The sequence below is a fragment of the Camelus bactrianus genome, chromosome 29 (genome assembly GCF_048773025.1).
Source record: "Camelus bactrianus isolate YW-2024 breed Bactrian camel chromosome 29, ASM4877302v1, whole genome shotgun sequence".
NCBI classification, from domain to species: Eukaryota; Metazoa; Chordata; class Mammalia; order Artiodactyla; family Camelidae; genus Camelus; species Camelus bactrianus.
In genome coordinates this window covers 31,603,477-31,611,864 of record NC_133567.1, presented here as the reverse complement: position 1 = coordinate 31,611,864, position 8,388 = coordinate 31,603,477, and the positions used below count along the sequence as shown (strand labels likewise).

The 8,388-nt window shown below is 40.9% G+C and overlaps 1 long non-coding RNA gene across 1 annotated transcript; it reads right to left on the bottom strand.

Annotated features, from left to right (window-relative positions):
- Positions 1 to 702: 702 nt before the first annotated feature.
- On the bottom strand, positions 703 to 6,554 carry LOC141575546 (uncharacterized). The gene is made up of 3 exons (XR_012503185.1): positions 5,918 to 6,554; positions 2,638 to 2,710; positions 703 to 1,044 (listed from the first exon to the last, which is right to left on the bottom strand). It is a non-coding gene; the product is annotated as an uncharacterized LOC141575546 (long non-coding RNA).
- Between the last annotated feature and the right edge of the window lie 1,834 nt (positions 6,555 to 8,388).

Sequence of the window (8,388 nt, the reverse complement as noted above, 5' to 3'; positions counted from 1 at the left end):
TCATTCAGCACTCATTGACCAAATATCGCTGCTTGCATGTACTCAACACACTTGTATTCAGAAAACAGATGCGTGGATTAATATTCATAAATATTGATTCATAAGAGCACATCATGACCTAACCCAAATGCATATTTTGAATAAAATTGATTCATAGTCCGTGATACAGCTGTACAAGACTTCCAAAAGGATGAATGAATGGCATATTCAACCCTATGAAGAGAATAAATGGCATACACTTAGAACAAAGAAAAGTAGCTCTACAAAACTGTAGTAACAGTAAGAGAGACAGACAGTAAAGTGTAGTATGGGATTGGTTTCATTTCTAGGAATTTCAGCCCCCATAAAAAAATGGATCCATATTTTGAGATTGTGGGTCTTTCAGTGGAAAATCAACAGACAGATATGTATTATGGGTGAATGGATATTACACAAACATATGTTTCCTATAGTGGGCCTTTTTGTACTGTTAACTGTTAGAAAGTTTAAAGACGGGTGAAACCATAAACTTATCATGGACAAACTTCCCTTCGTTTGAATTGTGTTTAGAGTTCTGAACTAAATGAAAGAGGGTAGGAAATAAAGGACAATGGGACTCTAATGGAGAGAATCACATTTACTTTAGGAATCTCTCGTCTGATGCAGCCCCTCCCCCAACACTGATAAGATGCAGCACCCATTGTGGATGGCCGTTACCGGTTTCAATCCAGGTGGAATTGTTGTGTGTTCCACGAGGCTTGTTGAGGCTGGTGGATCCAAGGTAACTGGGCAGAGCTCTGTGGGTGAATCAGTGTCATGGAGGGGCTGCTGCCCTCTGTGGAGCTTGGCTTAGGTGTTTTCTTCAGGAAGATGTGTTATTTCGAGATACTGATGCTGCCCAATGGCCTGAGATCACGGGTCATTTTCTAGAAACTAAAAGGCAGACAGTGGAAAATCTGCTTGTCATCAGCTTACTGGTGAGGCTCTGATGTACTTTCAGACTTCCCCAGTCCTGTAGAAGTCGACTTTATGGGAGACACGAAGAGAAGCTGGCAGAAAGGCTGGCTGCACGGATTGAAGAGAGATGCGAACACATTGATGAGAGTTGTTCTGCTACAATTGAGTATACTCTCATGGAGACTACTTTAGAGAATACCAGGCTCAAAAGTCATTCATGAGACATATTGAGACTCGCTGATACTAGCATAAAACTGTGGAGAGTCAACGTGTATTTGAGGAATGTACTAAATTCTCTGCTCTAAGAAGTGGCCCAAGACTCCTGACGTCTAAAAGAGAAGAGATGGCAAAGATGATAAAACTGCTCATGTTCCTGGAAGAGGTCATGAGAATCCACACATCCCAAGGGGCATTTACAAATCTCACAGACCACAGAGCATGAAGCCCTGATAAATCTTTTCCCAAGTTTGGGCTTAGCTATCAAGCAATTGCTCTTCTCTCCCCTCCACTCAGGCATCCACTTCAAAGGATCAGACCCTGAGCTGCAATGCAGCCAGAAGGAGAATAGCAAGCCCCTCCTAGAACCAGAGTTCCTCCAACTTCACACTCTGTGCACAACACTGAACTCCTCAAAGGTCAAATACTCTCGAATAAAATAGATAGGGTTTCAATATATAGCTCACACAAATAAATGATTATCTACCCCTTGATTTAGCAAGTGCTGGGGTTACGTCTTATTTGGGTGAAGAGAGTTTGGTAAGCGAGGGGATTATTTGACTGAACTTGAATAAGTATTTGTCCTCAGCTTTTCAAGACAGTATAGGTAACTATTATAAGTCAGTTAGTGAACTGAAGTGTAAAAGTCTCCATATATATATAAGGATACAAGTTATGTGGACCGTCTTTTCCCTTCATTCAAGTCCCGGGTGCAGTATATCAGGGGGTGCCCACATAGTTGGCTTAAATTACTTTACCCAACACGATCAGATGATTTACCTTTCTCATCGTTGATAAAAGAGAACCTGTTTCTCAATAGTCTAGCAAAGCTGCAGCAGTTTTCTCATAGCTATAATGCCTCTAGGTGTTTTGGAACTAAGCCTATATTTAAATAAGTGGTTTGGGTTGCCTTGTGTCTTCCTAGAGAGAAATGTTACCCATTGAAATGACAACATTGGCCAGTATGAGTCACTGGGAGAAAGGGCATCACATGCATAATGGAAACACTGGATTGGGGTTATTTCATGGTTCCAATATTTATTTCATGGTTCCTGTTTGTATTGCAGACATCAACAGTAAACAGTTGACATTACACCTTCACCATTTTGGACTGCTATTTTACATTCTATCTGTCTATGTTTCCCTTAGAGCTGAGAAAATGTTACCTGAATTTGACAAGTCTGGCTTGTAGGTAGATTTAGTATGTTTCAAAAACTAACTTCATTTTCATATAAATTCCCAATTTGTACATCAATTCTATTAACATTTTGAAAGACCGCAACTGAGGTATCAACACAATGTCAAAACTGGATTCTTTGGAGAATCCCTCCCACCATGGCTTTATAGAAAAAGAAATAAACAAGAATCACATTTCTGTGTGTTATATATGGAAAGTGTTGATTTATTCATAGCCAATTGGCAGAGTACCTGTGCAAACAATGCCCACTCGCTCCCATGTACACAGCAAGATAAACATCCACTCACCCAGCCCGTGGTCCAGGACACTTGCCAAAGAGTGGTCTCTTACTTCCAAAGACACAATGAGGCCTCAGAAAACCTGGAAAGATAAAAAGGCTTTGTAGAGAAAGGAAATCAGTGCAGGACCTGACCTCTGCTGGTGGAGCAGCAAAGGTGAAACCCTGTTTTAGTTGGACTCACACTCTCAAGCGGACAGGATGCATGGGATTGAAAGCGATGCGCTGAGTGTTAGTAGAGTGCACAGCAGATGCTTGGCTGACAGAACTCAAAGAAATCAGCACAAAATATCCCCACAATTGATTCTGAGACCAACATCAGTGCTGCCAAATTTAGGCTCGCTTTGGCTATGAACAATGAGGGATAGGGCTATGGGTGATGGCACACGCTGAGTATCAGGGAACTGGAGTGTGTTGTGGATTGTGGTTGGCCTTATCCAGAGAGGAAACAGACCTGGGACCTCAGTGAAAAAGCAACAAACCAGGCGCATGAGGTTGAGTTTCTCGAAAGGTCCCATGGCAACATCCACTGCATCTGCAGGCCCAGGGTCCAATTTGGAATTTTGCCAATAGAGCATGTGTGGGGTCTAATTAGAGACATCAAGCATCAGGTCTGAGGGATCCAGGGGGCCTTGGTGTAGAAATCAGTTTCCAAAGCCTCAGGATCTGCTACATTGATAGACTGGACTGGGATTACGGTTTGTTATGAGGCAAAGGATGTGGGACAGCACTGTGGTTACCTTCATGGTCCAAAGCCACAAGGATGAGAGAACAAAGAACAGTGGTCTAGGTTCACAACGTGAGAAGATGAAGCATTTCCTTCACCATTATCTACCAAATGTTAATGCTACATTTTGAATGGTACTGACAGTGTACTTCAGGGAGGATACCTAGCTGAGGCACTGTGATAATGACTGCAGGTCCTGATGCATGACATCTTTAGATATGTTTCCACAGGTTTTTCTGTAGACAGAGAAGCTCTGGAACGAACTCGTAACATTGGTACATTTCCATAGAAATAGAAAGGACAAGCTCACAGTCATGACGCTGTTTTTGAAACACTCCAAAATGACATTCAACTGCTTGCAGAGCTGAAAAGCTTTACATGCTTCATTTTCACAAGAGAAACAGTCCTGTGCACTTTCAGTACAGTGACATAAGCGTAGTAAATTGAGGTTATACGAAAAGAAAAGGGTATGCTGTGTTCATCACAGCAAAGGCATCACCAGCATTTAGATAAATACAAGACAACACACATAGGAAAATGACATGGCATCAATGTGTAGGAAAAATTGTCCTCACACAAATATCATGGAACTTTGTACACACAAGAGACTTAAACTTTCACTTAAAAAGCCCTACAAGTCTACATTAGATACTTGAAATTAACTGACCAGTAGAGATAAAGAAGTATAGTAAAAGAAACAGGAAGTAACATTTTTAGTTCCAAAGAGGTGGAAAGCTCAAAAAAAAAAAGCTTTCAAACAACTAGACTGTGAAACACTATCAGACATTTATTTAAAATGGAGGTGATAGAAACACTGAAGAACAACAGTGTCTCAGAATCACAAAAATCAGAATTCCAGAAAAGGGGAAGAGACCCTCTAAAGATGAGCAAAATAAAATCAGCAAACTCAATGGATGAGATAATAGCAGGGCCAAAGTCAGTCCTAAGCAGACTAGATAATGCAGAGGGACTCGTGAATGACTGTGAACACAGGGGAACTGAAATCCCTCGATCAGAAAATGACATAGAAAAGCAAAGGAAAACCAACTCAAACATTGCTGTTGAATCCTGGGTTAAGACAAAGCATGAAAAAATAGGATTCATAAGAGTCCCAGAGTTAAAAGCAAGAAAAGATTATTCAGTCTGAAAAGATATTTGGAAAAAAATCAGACAGAAAATTGCTGAAAACGAAGGAGCAATCATCTATACAAAAAAAGTAAGCAAACAGCATCTAAATTATGTGGAATCCCAACAGACCTACAAGCAGCTGTATTATCATTCAAATCAACAAAGTTCATGATCAACACAGTGATTACCAATGCACCTAGAAGGAAGCAACTAAGTCACAACAGAACCTCCAGAGGGGTTTCAGCATATATCTCGGCAGAAATATTGCAGGATAAGAAGGAGTGCAAGGACTTAGATGAAATCATGAATGAGAAACAGCTGCAATCTAGGTTAGCTTATGCAAAAAGACCACCATTTCTAATAACGGCAGAGCTAGAGAATTTCAGATACCTGGAAACTTTAAAGAATTCAGCAGTTTGAAACTTTTCCTAAAAGAAAGATTCAGAAAACTACCCTGAATAGAAAAGAAGCTAGATGAAATGGAAATAAGAAAACCATCATTGGAAATGCAAGAAGAGCCATGAGTTGCCGACAATAAACAAGAAGAAGGCAAGGAGGACATCAAAACCCTAAAGATGGGAGAGGGAAGCAGGAAAACATAGGGGATTTTCAGCCCTATAATAAGTGAATCATCTTATATGACTCTCTGTTTAAAGCAAACAGAGAGATGCAAGGCCGAATGTGTTTGCAAATCTAAGAACAAGCAATCAAACAAACAAACAAACAAACAAGCAAACAAACAAACACCTGTGGATGATAATATCCACAGGAACCGAGATAATTCAAAAGAAAATATGCAAAGTGATATCAAGGATCATTCAGCACGCATTGACCTAGTATCAGTGCTTGCATGTACTCAACATACCTGTATTCAGAAAACAGATGCGTGCATTAATATTCATAAATATTGATTCATAAAAGCACATCGTGACCTAACCCAAATGCCTATTTTGAATATAATGGATTCATACTCCGTGATATATTCTTAAAAGTCTTCCAACATGAAGAATGAATGGCATATTCCACACTATGAAGAGATTAAACGGCATACATCTATAACAAAGAAAAGCAGCTCTACAAAACTGTTCTAAGAATAAGAGAGACAGACAGTAAAGTGTACTTTGGGAATGGTTTCATTTCTTGGATTTTCAGCCCCCATGAAACAAATGGATCCATGTTCTGAGACTGTGGGTCTTTCAGCGGAAAATCAACAGACGGATATATATTATGGGTGAATGGATATTACACAAACATATGTTTCCTTTAGTGGGTCTTTTTGTACTGTTAACTGTTAGAAAGTTTTAAGATGGATGAAACCATAAACTTATCATGGACACAGTTCCCTCCATTTGTACTGTGTTTAGAGAACTGAACTAAAGGAAAGAGGGTAGGAAAAAAAGGATCATGGGACGCTAATGGAGAGAATCACTTTTACCTTAAGTACCTGTCGTCTGATGCAGCCCCTTCACCAACACTGTAAAAATGCAGCAAAAATTGAGGATGGCAATTACCGGTTGGATTCCAGGTGGAATGTTGGTTTGTTCCACGAGGCTTGTTATGAGCTGGTGGATCCAAGGTAACTTGGCAGAGCTCGGTGGGTGGATCAGTGTCATGGTGGGGTTGCCACACTCTGTGGAGCTTGGCTTAAGTCTATTGTTTAGGAAGCTCTGTAAGTTCGAGATACTGTTGCTGCCCAGTGGCCTGAGATCATGGGTCAGTTTCTAGAAATTGAAAAGTCAGACAGTGGAAGATCTGCCTGTCATCAGCTTACTGGTGAGGCTCCGAGGTACTTTTAGACATGCCCAGTCCTGTAGAAGTCGACATTATGGGACACACAAATAGAAGCTGGCAGAAAATTTGGCTGCATGGATTGAGGAGAGATGCAAACAAATTGATGATGGTTGTTCTCCTACAATGGAGAATACTGGCATGGAGACTTCTGCAGAGAATCCCAGGCAAGAAAGACAATCACGAGATATATTGAGCCTCGCTGATAATGGCAGAAACCTGTGGAACACCTACGTGCACTTGAGGAAGGTACTCAATTCTCTGCTCCAAGAACGGGTCCAAGATTCCTGATGTCTAAAAGAGAAGAGAAGGCAGAGATGCTAAAATCGCTCATGTTGGTGGAATAAGTCGTGAGAATCCACATGTCCCAAGGGGAATTTACAAACCATTCAGACCACAATGCACCAAGCCCAGGTAAGCCTTTTCCCAAGGTTGGGCCTAGCTATGAAGCATTTTCTCTTCCCTCCCCTCCACTCAGGCATCCATTTCAAAGGATCACCACATGAGCTGCAATGAAGCCAGTAGGAGAAGAGCAAGCCCCTCCTAGAATCAGAGTTCCTCCAACTTCACACTCTGTGCACAACAGTGAACTCCTCAAAGGTCAAATACTCTCAAATGAAATAGGTAGGAATTGAATAATTAGCTCACAGAAAGGAATGATGACCTTCCCCTACATTCAGCAAATGCTTGGGTTATGTCTTCTTTGGGGTGAAGGTGTGTGGTAAGTGAGGGGAATATTTGACTGAACTTGAAATGTATTAGGCCTCAGATTTTCAAGACCGTACAGGTAAATATTATAAGTCATTTAGTGAACTGAACTGTAAAATTCGCCATAGACATTAAAGGACACATGTTATGTGAATGGTCTTTTCCCATCAGTCAAGCACTATATCATGGGGGTGCAGACTTGGTTTTGATAATTGCTTTACCCAACATGATCAGACAATTAAGCATTCTCACCACTGATAGAAGAACACCTAGTTCCCAATAGCCTAGAAAAGCTGCAACAATTTTCTCATAGCTATAATGCCTCTAGGTTCTTTTGGAACCAAGCATGCATGTATATATTTTGTTTGGTTTGTCTTGTGTTTTACTAGAGAGGAATGTTACCCCTTGAAATGCCAACTTTAGGCAGTATGTGTCATTGGGAGGAAAGGGCAACACCTGCAAAAGGAAAACCCAGTTTGGGGGTTATTTCATGGTTCCAATACGTATTTCATGGTTCCTGTTCATGTTGGAGGCTTCAAAAGTTAACAGTTGACATGTCCCCTTCAACATTTAGGACTGCTATTTTACATTCTATCTGTTTATTTTTTCCTTAGACCTGACAAAATGTAACAAAAATTGACAAGTCTGGCTTCTAGGCAGATTTAGTATGTTTCAAAAACTAACTTCATTTTCATATAAATTCCAAACATGTAAATCAATTCTTCTAACCTTTTTAAAGACTGCAACTGAGTTATCAACACAATGTCAAAACTGGTGTGTTCGGACAAACCCTTCCACCGTGGCTGTATAGAAAATAGAGCTAAGTAAACATCATATTTCTGTGAATTATATCTGGAAAGTGATGATTTATCACTGCCCATATGTCAGAGAACAAGTGCAACATGTGCTCACTCACTCCTATGTACACAGCAATGTAAACATCCACTCAACCAGCCCTTGGCAAAGGACACTTGCTGAAGAGTGGTCTGTTAATTCCAAAGACAGGATGATGCCTCAGAAACCTGGAAGGAGAAGAAGACAATGTAGAGAAAGGAAAACACTACAGTATCTGACCTCTGGTAATGGAGCAGCAAAGGTGAAACTATGCCTTACCTGGACTCACACTCTCTAGCACACAGCACACATGGGATTGAAGGTGATGCGCTGAGTGTTAGAAGAGGGCACAGCAGATGCTTGGCTGACAGGACTCAAAGAAATCAGCACCAAATATCCCCACAATTGAATCTAAGGCCAAGACCCGAGCTGCCAAATTTGAGCTGGCAGAGGCAGCAGAAAATGAGGGATAGGGCTACGGATAATGTCACATGCTGAGTCTCAGGGATCTGGATTGCGTTGTGGGTTGTGGTGGGTTCTATCAAGAGAGCAAACCGACTTGTGACCCCAATGAGA